The sequence below is a fragment of the Patiria miniata genome, unplaced genomic scaffold (genome assembly GCF_015706575.1).
Source record: "Patiria miniata isolate m_02_andy unplaced genomic scaffold, ASM1570657v1 HiC_scaffold_25, whole genome shotgun sequence".
Classification (NCBI taxonomy): Eukaryota; Metazoa; Echinodermata; class Asteroidea; order Valvatida; family Asterinidae; genus Patiria; species Patiria miniata.
In genome coordinates this window covers 14,931,857-14,949,934 of record NW_024037064.1, presented here as the reverse complement: position 1 = coordinate 14,949,934, position 18,078 = coordinate 14,931,857, and the positions used below count along the sequence as shown (strand labels likewise).

The window sequence follows — 18,078 nt, the reverse complement described above, 5'->3', positions numbered from 1 at the left end:
CAGGTACTCGTTCTCTTATTTTCGTCGGTTTTGCGTTACATTGTATGATTCATTATAAATGGATGGTGCATAAGGGGGAAACAACATTTAAAGAAGTATTGGTGCACTACGACATATTAATTCGCCCTCCGCTGGAGATGACTTTATTATTTCCCAGAAATTCAGTAGACAATAATATTTAAGAAGGACACTTATACACGTGTCAGTCTGAGAAAAAGGCTAAAAATACCCTTGCCGGGGAGGGGGGGGGGGGGTCGTGCCGTGCGTGCATTGTATAACTATGCACGCATACCGCTTTCTTCACGCATGGGTAAGCGGTCACTGGCGGGAAAGTGGACGATGCATGGGTGGTCAGAATCCAAGCTGTGCACAATAAATACCGGCCAAGACGTGCTGGTCTTTCATTCGATCTCACGATCCGATACATTCCAAGTCCTCCAATATGGCTCCCAAAGTTAGCGGAAAAGGTCAGAAGAAGGCCGGAAATACTAAGGGTCCGGTTAGCGCCAACAAAAAGAGGCACCGGCGTCGCAAGGAGAGCTACGGCATCTACATCTACAAAGTGATGAAACAGGTGCACCCCGACACCGGAATCTCGAGCAAGGCAATGAGCATCATGAACAGCTTTGTCAACGACGTGTTTGAGCGCATCGCCAGCGAATCTTCATTCACACACCACCTTTACTGCAGAGTACATTCATCTTCTGTCACTATACTGTCAAGATGACTGGGCGAGGAAAGAGCGGCAAAGCAAGAAGCAAGGCCAAGAGCAGGTCCTCCAGGGCGGGACTCCAGTTCCCCGTGGGTCGTGTTCACAGATTTCTGCGTAAGGGCAACTACGCCCAGCGTGTCGGTGCCGGTGCACCGGTCTACCTTGCGGCAGTGATGGAGTACCTTACCGCGGAGATCTTGGAACTGGCCGGAAACGCTGCACGAGACAACAAGAAGACGAGAATTAATCCCCGCCATCTGCAGCTTGCTATACGCAACGACGAGGAGTTGAACAAGTTGATGAGCGGAGTTACCATCGCGCAGGGTGGTGTCCTTCCCAACATCCAGCAAGTTCTTCTGCCCAAGAAGACCGCCAAAGTGTCAAAGTAAAGAAAAGAACTTACTTTGCATCCACAAACCCAAAAGGCTCTTTTCAGAGCCACCACAACCTTCAAAAAAGAGATTTGTCGCTGCCTGTCTAACTCCACCTCTACCTTCACTCATAGCCGAAATCAATTTCTCTATTTTTTTTTATAAACAATAGAACACTGTTCCAGATAGAATTCCCACTGTGTCCTTTAACTTAAGCATTATGCAAAATTTTACGCACTGCGTATGTGACCGGCCGGCCGGCTGAGTACATTAGCCATACATGTATGTATATGTATTGTCTTAAATGTTGCCTCATGTAGAATGTGAATGACTTATTCACCAAAGGTTACAAAAATGGACAAATAATGGTGCGTTGACATTTGTTTCCCGTTTGTTTCTTTTCTTTCTTTCTCTCTTCAATTAACTCCCCGCGGGACCGCATTGATATTGATACATAAGTATTATAAGCGCAAATGAAAACGGTATGACGAATGTTTTCTTTTCTTTCGAATTTTCTTCTTATAACTTCATGACGAAATAAACAATAAATCAATGAAATAAAATAGTAATTATTACAAAAAGGGGAAATAAGTAAGTGAAAAAATAACAAAACAAAAAACAATAACCAAGCAATTAAAGGAAAGCGGCAGGCTGGGACTCGAACCCACGGTCTATTACTTTCTACATGTGCTCTCTAACCACTCGGCCACGGAGCTTACTGACAAACTGAAGTATTTCCCCGCCCCTAATGTGGGACCCATTGGCAGGGCCTGAGAAATACCCAGATGGGAAACGCCGAGGCGCGATGACCGGGAGTGTTGAAGGGCGCCATCTATTGATATGCTTGTCCCGGTACATCGTACGTACGGCATTTAGTGCCGACGCTCTCGCTCACTGATGCATTGATCCCATTTTTTGTCTGGATTAATTTTTTCAACAAGATTTTTGGTGAAATATGATCGAGGTGTATGAAAATGCATGATAGAAATATTTTTAAGAATGTATATGTCTCTGTTAATCTGAGAAAGCCGGAGATTTCTTGCTCATCTCTCTCTCCCCGGGTTTCGTTGAGTTGCGGTGGACGCGCAGGAGTCTTTTTTTTGTTTTCACACCAGGAAACAAAAAAAGGCAAAAATAAATAATAAGAAGAACAATAGCAAACAGTATTTCAAGACGAATAATCCCTTTCCGCGCTATTGTTTTAATATTAATCGTTATCGCTTCTCGGCCTTTTGGCTAAGATCATGTGTAGTATCTGTTCTTTTCAGACAGCCACGCCTCCCCGGAGCTCCGGGTTGTCTGCGACTATATTCAAGTTTTTCGATCGCGTGAGAAGATAATTTTTGTATCTTCCCTTTTGTCTTAGTTTATAGACCAAGTAGGTCTAGTTTTTACAGATTTTTGTTTCATTTTTGGTGATATTTTGGGTGTTTTTCGTGTTGGTTTTTCGTTGCTGGCTGTGTACGCAGTGCTGTACACGCCAGCCTATTCATTTGTACACGTCTTTTGTTTGGGCCGTGGCAGCGTGCACGGCCCATTCGTTTCTACGCGTTTCTTTGTTTAGGCCGTGGCAGCGTGCACGGCCCTATTCATTTGGGTGGGGCTGTGCGTGTGCATAGCCCCGTGAAGTCCTTTGTTGGGGGAATTTTCTCCTTTCTATAGCGTTTGCGGGGTTGGGACCCGTGTGCTTGTGCTGCGGCTTGTGACCCGTTACGCAGCCGACTACCGCCGTTACACTAGGTGGTGGGTCGGCAGCGGGGAGCGAGCCGTAGCGCGGGTATTGCGGGCCTGTAGGCTAGGGGTTCTCTGCACTACACCGGTGGGGAATTTCGGGTCTGCGGGGCCTGGCCTCCGCGTTCATTTTTCTTTCTTAATCACAGGTAGGCAGTTGCTACCTGTGATTTATCTTCTTGTTGAGTGAGTCAGCAGTTGTGACTCACTCTCTTTGTATATAATAAATAATTTATTACCGATACAAGTTTGTATCGGTATCTGTATTATATATTTCTGTGGGACTGGTAGGCAGTTTGCTACCATCCCTTAGTTTGGACATCGACACAAGCTAGTTTCGGTGTCCATTCTTTTGTTTTTTCTTTCTTGGTCCTAGTTGGACATCTTATTTTGGGGATTGCTTCAATATGTCTTCCAAGACATACGAAGCTCGGCGCCTCCGCGCCGTTGAAGTCAAATTTGACGGCAAGGGGGCGCCTAGTGACGCGTTTAAGGCGCTCAAAGGCGTGGGGATTTCCCCCGCGGCCCATCTTGAGGCCTTACAGCCGTTGCAGGGTGGCAGATTTGACGTAACGTTCAAGTCTGCTGCCCAAGCCAAGCGGTTTTTACCGCATTTAGACCGGCTTGAAGGGTGCCATGTGCTTTCACACGGCACCCTCAAGCTGGTTTCTGTTAAGTTTGTCGAGGTGGATCTGGACGATAACATCGTCCGATCCATCCTCTCTAGATACGGGAGGGTTCATAAGGGTAGGTTTCAGACCTACCCCGAAGAGCCCTCCGTATTTACGGGCACCCGACAATACCTTATGTCGGGTGTCCAAAACATTCCCTCGGTTCTCCGCATCGGGAACCGCAATGCCTGGGTTGGCTACACTGGCCAGGCCCGGACTTGCGCCCGTTGCGGGGACCAGGCGCACGTAGCATCGGCCTGTAAGGCAGTTAAATGCTACAAATGTTTAAAGTTGGGGCATCTCTCGTCTGAGTGCCCCAACCGTGTTAAGTGCACGTTTTGCGGGGACGAGGGGCACAACTTTCAGAAGTGCCCCAAGTCTTTCGCTAACAAAGTGAAGCCCACCAAACGGTGGGCTGACGTAGTTGTGCAGGGGAAATCTGCCCCTGCACAACCTAGCCAGTCGGAGCCTCCTTCGCCTCCTACCGCATCCACAGCTGTGGATGTGACGGGGGTGGAGAGCTCTGACTCGGACGAGTTTGAGTCTTCGAAGTCCGACACTTCGGACTCGGAGGCTCCGACTCTAGCCACCTTTGAACTGCCTCGAGCAGCGTGTTTGCGCTGCGCGAGGGTTTGTGGGTCTCTGGAGGCTCCGACCGCTTGGGCATGTTTCCACTGCGGTCGTGAGATCACCAGAGGCACACTCACGAATCGGGTCGGTTGTGCCGACTGTACTGGCGTCAACGGACCACCAGTGGTGGTCTGTGATGACATCGAATGCCAGGCAGCGGCCATCGAGAAAGCAATTCCTTTTTCCCCAGTAGAGGGGAAGAAGCGAAAATTGAAGAAGAAGAGGGCCAGAAGTACTTCTTCTGGTTCGGACTCGGCCTCTTCGTGTGTGGCCCCGAAAAAGAGCACGGGGCCAGGGTTTTCCTCCGGTTCGGAGATGGAGGAGGGTAAGGCTAAGGCCGCACCCTCCTCTAGTGCCGCGCCATCCATCCCGGGTGGGGCGGCATCAGTTAACCTGTCTGAGTCGTCTTCAGACTCAGACAGAGGGAAGAGGGTTGCAAAACCCCCTCCCTCACCTAGCAAAACAAAGGACGGATCCCCTAAGGGTGATCCGCCCGAGTAATTTTTTATACACTCGGCATGGTCGCCATTCTCACACTAAATGTGAATGGGATGCGTGATCCAGTGAAGAGGAGACGGATTTTTAGTCTTTGCCGGGGGTATGACATTTCTTGTCTTCAGGAGTGTCATATTGCCGGCAATGATGACTTAGCTTATTGGCGGGCAGAGTGGAAGGGGAAGATGTTTGCCAGTTTTGGCACTTCCTCTTCCCGAGGCACCATCATCCTCCTGCCTGCCAGAAGTCCGTTTGTTTTTTCCGATCCTTCCTTTGATTCTGAAGGGAGGGTCGTTTCTGGTATTTTGCGCGCTCCTGGAGGAGGGAGGGGAGTGCGACTTTGCACTGTTTATGCCCCTACCGACCCCAGGACGCGTCGTCTCTTCTTCACGGAAGTTGCATCCCGTCTGACGGGACATCTTCCCGTAATTCTTACGGGAGATTTTAATTGTGTTTTAAATTTGGACCTAGATCGCCGTGGTTCTGATTCCACATCTTGTGGGATTGGGTCCGGCGAGCTGGGCCATCTCATAGACGATTTTTTCTTTGAGCGACTGCTGGCGGTCTCTCAATCCGTCAGAAATTTCTTTTACATGGCGCAATGCGGCGAACACGGTGTCGAGCCGGCTGGATCGTATTTACGCGTCCAGTTCGGTCGACGTGGTGTCTTGCCTGCATTCGCCATGCTACTTTAGCGACCATGACGGTGTTGTTTTGCAATTTAATCTCCCGGAGATTGCTGGCGCCGGTCGGGGTTATTGGAAATGTAATGTTTCCATCCTGGCCGACGCTGGCTTTCAAAGGGAATTTAGAGAAGCTTATGCGGGCTGGCGATCTCTCAAGGAGGGGTACGGAAACGAACTCCTCTGGTGGGAGGACGTCAAGTCCCGCATTAGGCGATTTATTTCCATTTTTTCTTATAGACAAGTTAGAAGTAGACGGAGGCGCAGGGAGTCACTTTTGGCTGCCCTGCGCTCCGTCGTTTCAGAACTTAATGCCGGGCACTCCACTCCTGAAGTTCTTGCTCGGCATGAAAATATTAGGAGTGAAATTTCCGAACTGGACGACTTCGAAGCGGAGGGGGCTCGAGTCCGCTCGCGGGTTCGTGACCTCGATGAAGGGGAAAAGCCGTCCAAATACTTCTTCCAAAAAGAGACCTCCCAGGCTCGGAAGAAAATCATTTCTTCCGTTTACAGTCCCGGAGGGGACATTGTTTCCTCTCCAGAGGAGATCGCCGCTGTTTATCGAGATTTTTATCTCGATTTGTTTTCAGACGAGCCTGTGGAGGTCGATTTGCAATCTCCTTTTTTAGACTCTTTGTCGGCTGTTCTAGACGAAGAGAGCCGCATCGATTTGGACAGCCAACTTGAGCTGTCGGAACTTGATGCGGCTTTAAGTAGTATGGCCAACGGTAAGACTCCTGGTGGGGACGGCCTGCCCAAGGAATTCTACGTGAAGTTCTGGGATTTGGTCGGTCCCGACCTTCTGGGGGTCTTCCGTTGCGCCTTTTCTGTAAATAGTCTAGGTGATTCTCAGCGATTGGGAATCATCACCCTTTTAGAGAAGGGAGGGGATCCGCTTGATCCTAGGAACAAGCGTCCCATATCCCTTCTCAATGTAGATTACAAGATCCTGTCGAAGGCCTTGTGCCTCCGCCTTGGTCGGGTGTTGCCCGACATTGTCGGTCAGTTTCAAACTTGTGGCGTCAAGGGGAGGTCCATCCATGATAATATCAGACTCCTTCGGGACCTGGTAGCATTCGTGGATGGAAAGAACCTTGACTGCCTTGTTATTTCCCTTGACCAGCAGAAGGCCTTTGACAGGGTCAATTGGGATTTTCTTTTTAAGGTCCTTGACCGTTTTGGTTTTGGACCTAATTTCCGGCACTGGATAGAGCTGCTATATGCAGACATATCCAGTGCCATTTTTATCAATGGATCTTTGTCGGATCCCTTTTTAGTCACGAGGGGAGTGAGGCAGGGTTGCCCCCTCTCCCCTCTTTTGTATGTGCTTTTTATTGAGCCTTTTGCTCAAACTATTGTTAGAGATTGCCGTCTCACCGGTCTGAAAATCCCCGGGGCCAGTGGTCTCGAATGCAGGGTTCTGCAGTACGCAGACGACACTACCTGCATAGTTCGGGATTTCAGATCGGTGAGGCGGTTGTTTGGCATCATTGATGCATTTTCTCGTGCGAGCGGGTCTCGCCTTAACTTCGCCAAGTCCAAAGGCTTGATTTTTGGCTCATGGCCCGACAGCCTTCCCGACGAGGTCCCTATCCAGTGGACCAGAGACCCGATTAAAATCAACGGTGTCTGGGTGGGCGGTGGGGACATGGGCCCTATGAATTGGAGAGAGCGGATCCCCAATCTGCAGTCCACTTTGGACATGTGGAAAGGGAGAATGCTCTCTCTTTTAGGCAAGGTGTTGCTGGTCAACACCTTGATTTTAACTCCGTTGTTTTTCTTGGCCCCGGTTTATCCTCTGCCGGTTTCGGTAGAGAGGGTTATTAACCGGGCCATTTTTTCGTTTATTTGGTCTGGCAAGACTGAACTTGTAAAAAGGTCAGTCCTTGTCCAGACTTTAGCTAATGGTGGCCTTGGGGTCACCAATATTCGTCACAAATGTGACGCTTTCTTTGCCAGTGGGTTTAGAATTTTGTTGAGTGACGATGGTCCTCCTTGGAGATTTTTTTCTCTGTACTGGGCGGCCTCGTCACTCCTTGGTGTTCTCCCCCGTAACATCTGGAGGAATGATACCCCACACGCCCTCCAACCCACTGGGTTTTACCGTCAATTTTGCAAGCTGGTCTTGCTTATTTCTACCATTACGCCGGACATCGACTGGGGGCCCGTAAGGGTCCGGCAACTTTACGACCTGTTGTCGAGCCGGGAGCCTACCCAGCATCCGGCAATTAATGGGATTGATTTTAAGCATGTTTTTAAACTTTGTCACTCCTCCAATTTGAGTAACCGCTTGCGGGACTTGAATTGGAGGGTAGCATGGGGGGCCTTAAAAACCTCCCAACGTTTAGGCCATTGGGGCATTGGTGATGGCAAGTGTCCTCGGGTCGGCTGTGCCGCTCCAGAGTCACTTAGCCACGTTTTTTGGGACTGCCCTTTCGTTTACATTTTGTGGGCCTGGGTCGAGCACATTGGTTGCAAAGCCCTGGCCCGTTATTTTTCCCTGACCCGTTCCTGCGTTTTGTATGGGTCAGGGCTTGAGACCAGGCCAGACTCTCTTCTGGTCTGGTATTTGATTAGCACGGTGAAGTGGTTGGTTTGGTGTTCGCGCTGTGAGACATTGTATGATGGCTCACGGCCGGATGCTGACCACGTGCTTCACCGTGTCAAGGCTGCGGTCAAGAACCGCTTACATTTGGACTTTGTCCGGCTGGACCGGGCCAAGTTCCGCACCATCTGGTGCGTGCGGGGAGCGGTATGTGTCGTCATTGACGACCATCTTGTCCTCAAGTTCTAAATTTGTTGTTGCATTATTGCAACCTTTTTTCATGTGGGAGATTTTTTTTTCCTCCTTGTTTATCTCGGGCCCTTTAGGTCCTTTGTGTGGGAGCTGTTACTCCCTGCTTTTTGGACCCTTTAGGTCTTTTTTGAGGGAGCCTTTTGCTCCTTGTTTTTTGGGACCCTTTAGGTCCCCTTTTTGTGGGAGTCTTTATTGCTCCTGGTTTTGGGGCCCTTAAGGCCTTTTTTTACTAAGCTTAGCTTTGTGCTGGCTTTTGTTGTCTTAGGACCGTTTCGGATCCTAATGTCGGACCTGTGAGCGTTTTCGCTCTGTTGGTTAGGACCCTTTAGGTCCTTTTTATTGTATGTTTGCTCGTATGAGCGTTGTTGCGTCCGGAAGTTCCATGGTATAGTTTTCTTTTTGTTTATTTTTCCTGTCAGCCAGTTAGGGTCGTACCCTACCATGGTAATGCGTGGGTAGCGTGGCTACACTGACTGCATGTCTTGTCTTTGTCAAGTGTCTGTTGGTTTAAATATTAGGTTAAAAGGGTAGGGAGGCTCGTAGCCTCACGTACTAAGGTGTAGTGGGACTACCCTACCCTGGGATCTTCTTTAGGGGGATCCTAAAATGAAAAATTAGTATCTGTTCTTTTCAGCTTAATATCTGAAACGCTGTTCATTGAACAGCCAGTATATTAAACTGATTTTTGGATTTGGGCCGTGGAATAGAGGCTTGCCTCGTCCCGGCCACGGGTTGGCCCGGTATAGCAGTACATCCGGGATTCGGCCCACTCCCTTCGGGGAACATCAATTAATACAAAAACAGGTTCTGACTACGGTGCCCCGTCGTTAAAGGTTCGTTTTCTTTTGACGTTTTGGTGACAGGGCTTTCACATTGAATTACGGTAAATATTAGTAAGTGTGTAAAGTCTTGTTAAATTATGATGTTGGCGTTTTCATTGATTTCCGTTCAAGGTGTAAAAAAAAAAAAAAAAAAAAAAAAAGCTTGGCCACGACCCCTCTGTGTCTGGTTATAAATGTATTGTTTGAGTCTCGTTGCAATATGTTTCTAGGCATCTTCTTCCTTTTCTTATTTGTTATCCCTTTTCCCCCTTGTTTTGCTTCTGATTTGTTTGTTTCCCAGGATGAGTGCTCCTGCCACGATTGGTCGCCAGAGGGCGCCGTAACAGTTGATGGCTTCGCATGCTCATATCGCGTCCGCGCATGTCCTATAAGTTGCCTCGCCGGGGCTGGGATGGCCATTGAATCATCTACAACCGACTGAGGAGACACAAACATGTCTGGCCGTGGCAAAGGAGGAAAGGGACTAGGCAAAGGGGGTGCCAAGCGACACCGCAAGGTTCTCCGAGATAACATCCAGGGAATCACTAAACCAGCCATTCGTCGGCTGGCCCGCCGCGGAGGAGTCAAGCGTATCTCCGGGCTCATCTACGAAGAAACCCGCGGAGTCCTCAAGGTTTTCCTGGAGAACGTTATCCGCGATGCAGTCACCTACTGCGAGCACGCCAAGAGGAAGACTGTCACTGCAATGGACGTGGTGTATGCGCTGAAGAGACAGGGACGCACGCTGTACGGCTTCGGCGGCTAGACACCATATCCAAAAATCAAACCGAACGGCTCTTTTCAGAGCCACCACTATTTCAAAAAAGAGATTGAATCTTGATTTTACTCGATTTCACTTGTCCTTGTCATGTGTGTTCTTAGAGTTGCTTTTCCCCTCCCTATTTCCACTGTAAAACATGTCTGGTCTCCATTTTTTTGTCAAAGTCGATTAAGTAATAATTACTGGGTGCTCGTCTCAGGATATAGCGGGGAACGTATAGAGGGATCCGTGACATTTTGTTCGCGAATGGGTGTGTGTGATTATTGTCTTTATTACAAAACAAACATAAACAGCAGCCAGGGAAATCCGTATGTTTGTCACTTTTCTTTTAGGGGTGGGGGAGGGGGTGTTTATTGGGGTTCAATTAATCCCAAGTAGGGGGTGGGAGAAATATTGTAGTCTCAACGATCCCAAATGGATTCTGTTGCCGAGGGCTCATAATACTATTGGCTCGGAAAAGCAGCATTTTCGATTGAAATTTAACGTCTATACTTTTTCAACGTACGGAAATCGTGATCACTGAAGCGTCTCCGCTTGGCCCCCGAAGCACCCAATCGGAAGATAGCCCATTGTTAGGCTTCCAACCTAGGATGCTATGCGCCGGCCTTAAGAGGCGGGGTCCGTTCGCTCAATCTGCACTCAGTTGTGATCACCGTTCATCAAACCATACCCTTGACCATGGCGCGCACCAAGCAGACGGCAAGAAAGAGCACCGGGGGGAAAGCCCCCAGGAAGCAGTTGGCCACCAAGGCGGCCCGCAAGAGCGCACCGGCGACTGGCGGTGTCAAGAAACCCCATCGGTACCGACCGGGAACCGTCGCCCTCCGTGAGATTCGCCGCTACCAGAAGAGCACCGAACTGCTGATCCGAAAGCTGCCATTCCAGAGACTTGTGCGTGAAATTGCACAGGATTTCAAAACTGAACTGCGATTCCAGAGTTCTGCCGTCATGGCATTGCAAGAAGCGAGCGAAGCTTACCTCGTCGGCCTCTTCGAAGACACCAACCTGTGCGCCATTCACGCCAAGAGGGTCACCATCATGCCCAAGGACATCCAGTTGGCCCGCCGAATTCGGGGTGAACGAGCTTGAGCACGTTGTGTGCGCAAAAAGAAATAAAACTAACGGCTCTTTTCAGAGCCACTACTTCTTCAAAGAGAGATTAAGTCCAATCCCTGAGTTTTCCTTCAAATAAAGAATAAAGGGCCGTTGATTTTTTTTTCCGAATTATTATTGTTGATATTCTGTCCAAATACATTCCACTTTTTGGGTTCTATACGTATGCCTCATCCGAAACGTGTTCCAGGCAAAATTGAATTGTTATGGGCATGGTAATAATGATATATATTTCCTATCTGTTTTGACAATTACAGGTACTCGTTCTCTTATTTTCGTCGGTTTTGCGTTACATTGTATGATTCATTATAAATGGATGGTGCATAAGGGGGAAACAACATTTAAAGAAGTATTGGTGCACTACGACATATTAATTCGCCCTCCGCTGGAGATGACTTTATTATTTCCCAGAAATTCAGTAGACAATAATATTTAAGAAGGACACTTATACACGTGTCAGTCTGAGAAAAAGGCTAAAAATACCCTTGCCGGGGAGGGGGGGGGGGTCGTGCCGTGCGTGCATTGTATAACTATGCACGCATACCGCTTTCTTCACGCATGGGTAAGCGGTCACTGGCGGGAAAGTGGACGATGCATGGGTGGTCAGAATCCAAGCTGTGCACAATAAAAGCCGGCCAAGACGTGCTGGTCTTTCATTCGATCTCACGATCCGATACATTCCAAGTCCTCCAATATGGCTCCCAAAGTTAGCGGAAAAGGTCAGAAGAAGGCCGGAAATACTAAGGGTCCGGTTAGCGCCAACAAAAAGAGGCACCGGCGTCGCAAGGAGAGCTACGGCATCTACATCTACAAAGTGATGAAACAGGTGCACCCCGACACCGGAATCTCGAGCAAGGCAATGAGCATCATGAACAGCTTTGTCAACGACGTGTTTGAGCGCATCGCCAGCGAATCTTCTCGCCTCGCTCTCTACAACAAGAAGTCCACCATCACAAGCCGTGAAGTGCAGACAGCAGTACGCCTACTTCTTCCCGGGGAGCTTGCTAAGCATGCAGTCAGCGAAGGCACCAAGGCCGTCACCAAGTACACGACTTCAAAATAGAAATTTTGAAGGCTTCAAAACCAAACGGCTCTTTTCAGAGCCAACACAGTTTCCAAAAAGAGATTTGCCAGTCAGCTCAGTTCGCCCGATCAGCCCATTTCTTAGGTTTTACAACTAACCTTTTTTTTATTCTGTTGTGTCCCTTTCACTCTCTCTCTCTTTTTTTTAAATATTCTTTTACCCTTCGTGAGGCGAGGGGAGGTAATGCGATTAAAGTTAATCCCTGAGTCTTGTCGTCGTCGTAAACACATAATTTAATTTATGCCACAGCCTTTGTCAATTGGTCATTTCTTTCAATCTCCGGACGAGTGCTTGCATTTTGTTGAGTGGGTTACTATTAAAAAATAAATTAGGATTTCGTCTGTGGGATGTTACAAATATCTAGCAAGAAACCGAGGCCAGTTTTAACCGCCGCGTGAGAGCAACGAATCACTGCCATTGTGCGGAGGCTGGTCGAAAGATCATGGGACTTCTTCGGCGGAATAACAATAAAACGTCTTAAAATGGAGGTAAGAATGCTGCATGTTTCTGTGTTTTATCTAGTGATTCCATTACTTTGAACGACGATGACACAGTTGTAATTTTTTGTTCCCTCGTCCCCCGCGTCCAAAATGGATGCGGTGCACCCAACCGTGCGACGGGCACGCCCGTGTCGCGTGATTGGCTACTTGGCACGCTTCAGCCAATCCACTAGAACGCTATAACTAGTGTCGTGTTTTCCAAGTGGGTTCATTCACACACCACCTTTACTGCAGAGTACATTCATCTTCTGTCACTATACTGTCAAGATGACTGGGCGAGGAAAGAGCGGCAAAGCAAGAAGCAAGGCCAAGAGCAGGTCCTCCAGGGCGGGACTCCAGTTCCCCGTGGGTCGTGTTCACAGATTTCTGCGTAAGGGCAACTACGCCCAGCGTGTCGGTGCCGGTGCACCGGTCTACCTTGCGGCAGTGATGGAGTACCTTACCGCGGAGATCTTGGAACTGGCCGGAAACGCTGCACGAGACAACAAGAAGACGAGAATTAATCCCCGCCATCTGCAGCTTGCTATACGCAACGACGAGGAGTTGAACAAGTTGATGAGCGGAGTTACCATCGCGCAGGGTGGTGTCCTTCCCAACATCCAGCAAGTTCTTCTGCCCAAGAAGACCGCCAAAGTGTCAAAGTAAAGAAAAGAACTTACTTTGCATCCACAAACCCAAAAGGCTCTTTTCAGAGCCACCACAACCTTCAAAAAAGAGATTTGTCGCTGCCTGTCTAACTCCACCTCTACCTTCACTCATAGCCGAAATCAATTTCTCTAATTTTTTTTATAAACAATAGAACACTGTTCCAGATAGAATTCCCACTGTGTCCTTTAACTTAAGCATTATGCAAAATTTTACGCACTGCGTATGTGACCGGCCGGCCGGCTGAGTACATTAGCCATACATGTATGTATATGTATTGTCTTAAATGTTGCCTCATGTAGAATGTGAATGACTTATTCACCAAAGGTTACAAAAATGGACAAATAATGGTGCGTTGACATTTGTTTCCCGTTTGTTTCTTTTCTTTCTTTCTCTCTTCAATTAACTCCCCGCGGGACCGCATTGATATTGATACATAAGTATTATAAGCGCAAATGAAAACGGTATGACGAATGTTTTCTTTTCTTTCGAATTTTCTTCTTATAACTTCATGACGAAATAAACAATAAATCAATGAAATAAAATAGTAATTATTACAAAAAGGGGAAATAAGTAAGTGAAAAAATAACAAAACAAAAAACAATAACCAAGCAATTAAAGGAAAGCGGCAGGCTGGGACTCGAACCCACGGTCTATTACTTTCTACATGTGCTCTCTAACCACTCGGCCACGGAGCTTACTGACAAACTGAAGTATTTCCCCGCCCCTAATGTGGGACCCATTGGCAGGGCCTGAGAAATACCCAGATGGGAAACGCCGAGGCGCGATGACCGGGAGTGTTGAAGGGCGCCATCTATTGATATGCTTGTCCCGGTACATCGTACGTACGGCATTTAGTGCCGACGCTCTCGCTCACTGATGCATTGATCCCATTTTTTGTCTGGATTAATTTTTTCAACAAGATTTTTGGTGAAATATGATCGAGGTGTATGAAAATGCATGATAGAAATATTTTTAAGAATGTATATGTCTCTGTTAATCTGAGAAAGCCGGAGATTTCTTGCTCATCTCTCTCTCCCCGGGTTTCGTTGAGTTGCGGTGGACGCGCAGGAGTCTTTTTTTTGTTTTCACACCAGGAAACAAAAAAAGGCAAAAATAAATAATAAGAAGAACAATAGCAAACAGTATTTCAAGACGAATAATCCCTTTCCGCGCTATTGTTTTAATATTAATCGTTATCGCTTCTCGGCCTTTTGGCTAAGATCATGTGTAGTATCTGTTCTTTTCAGACAGCCACGCCTCCCCGGAGCTCCGGGTTGTCTGCGACTATATTCAAGTTTTTCGATCGCGTGAGAAGATAATTTTTGTATCTTCCTTTTTGTCTTCGTTTATAGACCAAGTAGGTCTAGTTTTTAGAGATTTTCGTTGCATTTTTTGTGATATTTTGGGTGTTTTTGGTGTTGGTTTTTCGTTGCTGGCTGTGTACGCAGTGCTGTACACGCCAGCCTATTCATTTGTACACGTCTTTTGTTTGGGCCGTGGCAGCGTGCACGGCCCATTCGTTTCTACGCGTTTCTTTGTTTAGGCCGTGGCAGCGTGCACGGCCCTATTCATTTGGGTGGGGCTGTGCGTGTGCATAGCCCCGTGAAGTCCTTTGTTGGGGGAATTTTCTCCTTTCTATAGCGTTTGCGGGGTTGGGACCCGTGTGCTTGTGCTGCGGCTTGTGACCCGTTACGCAGCCGACTACCGCCGTTACACTAGGTGGTGGGTCGGCAGCGGGGAGCGAGCCGTAGCGCGGGTATTGCGGGCCTGTAGGCTCGGGGTTCTCTGCACTACACCGGTGGGGAATTTCGGGTCTGCGGGGCCTGGCCTCCGCGTTCATTTTTCTTTCTTAATCACAGGTAGGCAGTTGCTACCTGTGATTTATCTTCTTGTTGAGTGAGTCAGCAGTTGTGACTCACTCTCTTTGTATATAATAAATAATTTATTACCGATACAAGTTTGTATCGGTATCTGTATTATATATTTCTGTGGGACTGGTAGGCAGTTTGCTACCATCCCTTAGTTTGGACATCGACACAAGCTAGTTTCGGTGTCCATTCTTTTGTTTTTTCTTTCTTGGTCCTAGTTGGACATCTTATTTTGGGGATTGCTTCAATATGTCTTCCAAGACATACGAAGCTCGGCGCCTCCGCGCCGTTGAAGTCAAATTTGACGGCAAGGGGGCGCCTAGTGACGCGTTTAAGGCGCTCAAAGGCGTGGGGATTTCCCCCGCGGCCCATCTTGAGGCCTTACAGCCGTTGCAGGGTGGCAGATTTGACGTAACGTTCAAGTCTGCTGCCCAAGCCAAGCGGTTTTTACCGCATTTAGACCGGCTTGAAGGGTGCCATGTGCTTTCACACGGCACCCTCAAGCTGGTTTCTGTTAAGTTTGTCGAGGTGGATCTGGACGATAACATCGTCCGATCCATCCTCTCTAGATACGGGAGGGTTCATAAGGGTAGGTTTCAGACCTACCCCGAAGAGCCCTCCGTATTTACGGGCACCCGACAATACCTTATGTCGGGTGTCCAAAACATTCCCTCGGTTCTCCGCATCGGGAACCGCAATGCCTGGGTTGGCTACACTGGCCAGGCCCGGACTTGCGCCCGTTGCGGGGACCAGGCGCACGTAGCATCGGCCTGTAAGGCAGTTAAATGCTACAAATGTTTAAAGTTGGGGCATCTCTCGTCTGAGTGCCCCAACCGTGTTAAGTGCACGTTTTGCGGGGACGAGGGGCACAACTTTCAGAAGTGCCCCAAGTCTTTCGCTAACAAAGTGAAGCCCACCAAACGGTGGGCTGACGTAGTTGTGCAGGGGAAATCTGCCCCTGCACAACCTAGCCAGTCGGAGCCTCCTTCGCCTCCTACCGCATCCACAGCTGTGGATGTGACGGGGGTGGAGAGCTCCGACTCGGACGAGTTTGAGTCTTCGAAGTCCGACACTTCGGACTCGGAGGCTCCGACTCTAGCCACCTTTGAACTGCCTCGAGCAGCGTGTTTGCGCTGCGCGAGGGTTTGTGGGTCTCTGGAGGCTCCGACCGCTTGGGCATGTTTCCACTGCGGTCGTGAGATCACCAGAGGCACACTCACGAATCGGGTCGGTTGTGCCGACTGTACTGGCGTCAACGGACCACCAGTGGTGGTCTGTGATGACATCGAATGCCAGGCAGCGGCCATCGAGAAAGCAATTCCTTTTTCCCCAGTAGAGGGGAAGAAGCGAAAATTGAAGAAGAAGAGGGCCAGAAGTACTTCTTCTGGTTCGGACTCGGCCTCTTCGTGTGTGGCCCCGAAAAAGAGCACGGGGCCAGGGTTTTCCTCCGGTTCGGAGATGGAGGAGGGTAAGGCTAAGGCCGCACCCTCCTCTAGTGCCGCGCCATCCATCCCGGGTGGGGCGGCATCAGTTAACCTGTCTGAGTCGTCTTCAGACTCAGACAGAGGGAAGAGGGTTGCAAAACCCCCTCCCTCACCTAGCAAAACAAAGGACGGATCCCCTAAGGGTGATCCGCCCGAGTAATTTTTTATACACTCGGCATGGTCGCCATTCTCACACTAAATGTGAATGGGATGCGTGATCCAGTGAAGAGGAGACGGATTTTTAGTCTTTGCCGGGGGTATGACATTTCTTGTCTTCAGGAGTGTCATATTGCCGGCAATGATGACTTAGCTTCTTGGCGGGCAGAGTGGAAGGGGAAGATGTTTGCCAGTTTTGGCACTTCCTCTTCCCGAGGCACCATCATCCTCCTGCCTGCCAGAAGTCCGTTTGTTTTTTCCGATCCTTCCTTTGATTCTGAAGGGAGGGTCGTTTCTGGTATTTTGCGCGCTCCTGGAGGAGGGAGGGGAGTGCGACTTTGCACTGTTTATGCCCCTACCGACCCCAGGACGCGTCGTCTCTTCTTCACGGAAGTTGCATCCCGTCTGACGGGACATCTTCCCGTAATTCTTACGGGAGATTTTAATTGTGTTTTAAATTTGGACCTAGATCGCCGTGGTTCTGATTCCACATCTTGTGGGATTGGGTCCGGCGAGCTGGGCCATCTCATAGACGATTTTTCTTTGAGCGACTGCTGGCGGTCTCTCAATCCGTCAGAAATTTCTTTTACATGGCGCAATGCGGCGAACACGGTGTCGAGCCGGCTGGATCGTATTTACGCGTCCAGTTCGGTCGACGTGGTGTCTTGCCTGCATTCGCCATGCTACTTTAGCGACCATGACGGTGTTGTTTTGCAATTTAATCTCCCGGAGATTGCTGGCGCCGGTCGGGGTTATTGGAAATGTAATGTTTCCATCCTGGCCGACGCTGGCTTTCAAAGGGAATTTAGAGAAGCTTATGCGGGCTGGCGATCTCTCAAGGAGGGGTACGGAAACGAACTCCTCTGGTGGGAGGACGTCAAGTCCCGCATTAGGCGATTTATTTCCATTTTTTCTTATAGACAAGTTAGAAGTAGACGGAGGCGCAGGGAGTCACTTTTGGCTGCCCTGCGCTCCGTCGTTTCAGAACTTAATGCCGGGCACTCCACTCCTGAAGTTCTTGCTCGGCATGAAAATATTAGGAGTGAAATTTCCGAACTGGACGACTTCGAAGCGGAGGGGGCTCGAGTCCGCTCGCGGGTTCGTGACCTCGATGAAGGGGAAAAGCCGTCCAAATACTTCTTCCAAAAAGAGACCTCCCAGGCTCGGAAGAAAATCATTTCTTCCGTTTACAGTCCCGGAGGGGACATTGTTTCCTCTCCAGAGGAGATCGCCGCTGTTTATCGAGATTTTTATCTCGATTTGTTTTCAGACGAGCCTGTGGAGGTCGATTTGCAATCTCCTTTTTTAGACTCTTTGTCGGCTGTTCTAGACGAAGAGAGCCGCATCGATTTGGACAGCCAACTTGAGCTGTCGGAACTTGATGCGGCTTTAAGTAGTATGGCCAACGGTAAGACTCCTGGTGGGGACGGCCTGCCCAAGGAATTCTACGTGAAGTTCTGGGATTTGGTCGGTCCCGACCTTCTGGGGGTCTTCCGTTGCGCCTTTTCTGTAAATAGTCTAGGTGATTCTCAG

The 18,078-nt window shown here is 48.9% G+C and overlaps 1 non-coding gene and 2 pseudogenes across 1 annotated transcript; all 3 read left to right on the top strand.

Annotated features, from left to right (window-relative positions):
* Positions 1 to 2,299: 2,299 nt before the first annotated feature.
* On the top strand, positions 2,300 to 2,476 carry LOC119733555 (annotated as a pseudogene).
* A 6,197-nt stretch (positions 2,477 to 8,673) lies between these two features.
* Positions 8,674 to 8,865, top strand: LOC119733578. The gene has a single exon (XR_005271918.1). It is a non-coding gene; the product is annotated as a U2 spliceosomal RNA (small nuclear RNA).
* A 5,367-nt stretch (positions 8,866 to 14,232) lies between these two features.
* LOC119733551 lies at positions 14,233 to 14,409 on the top strand (annotated as a pseudogene).
* The last annotated feature ends 3,669 nt before the right edge of the window (positions 14,410 to 18,078 follow it).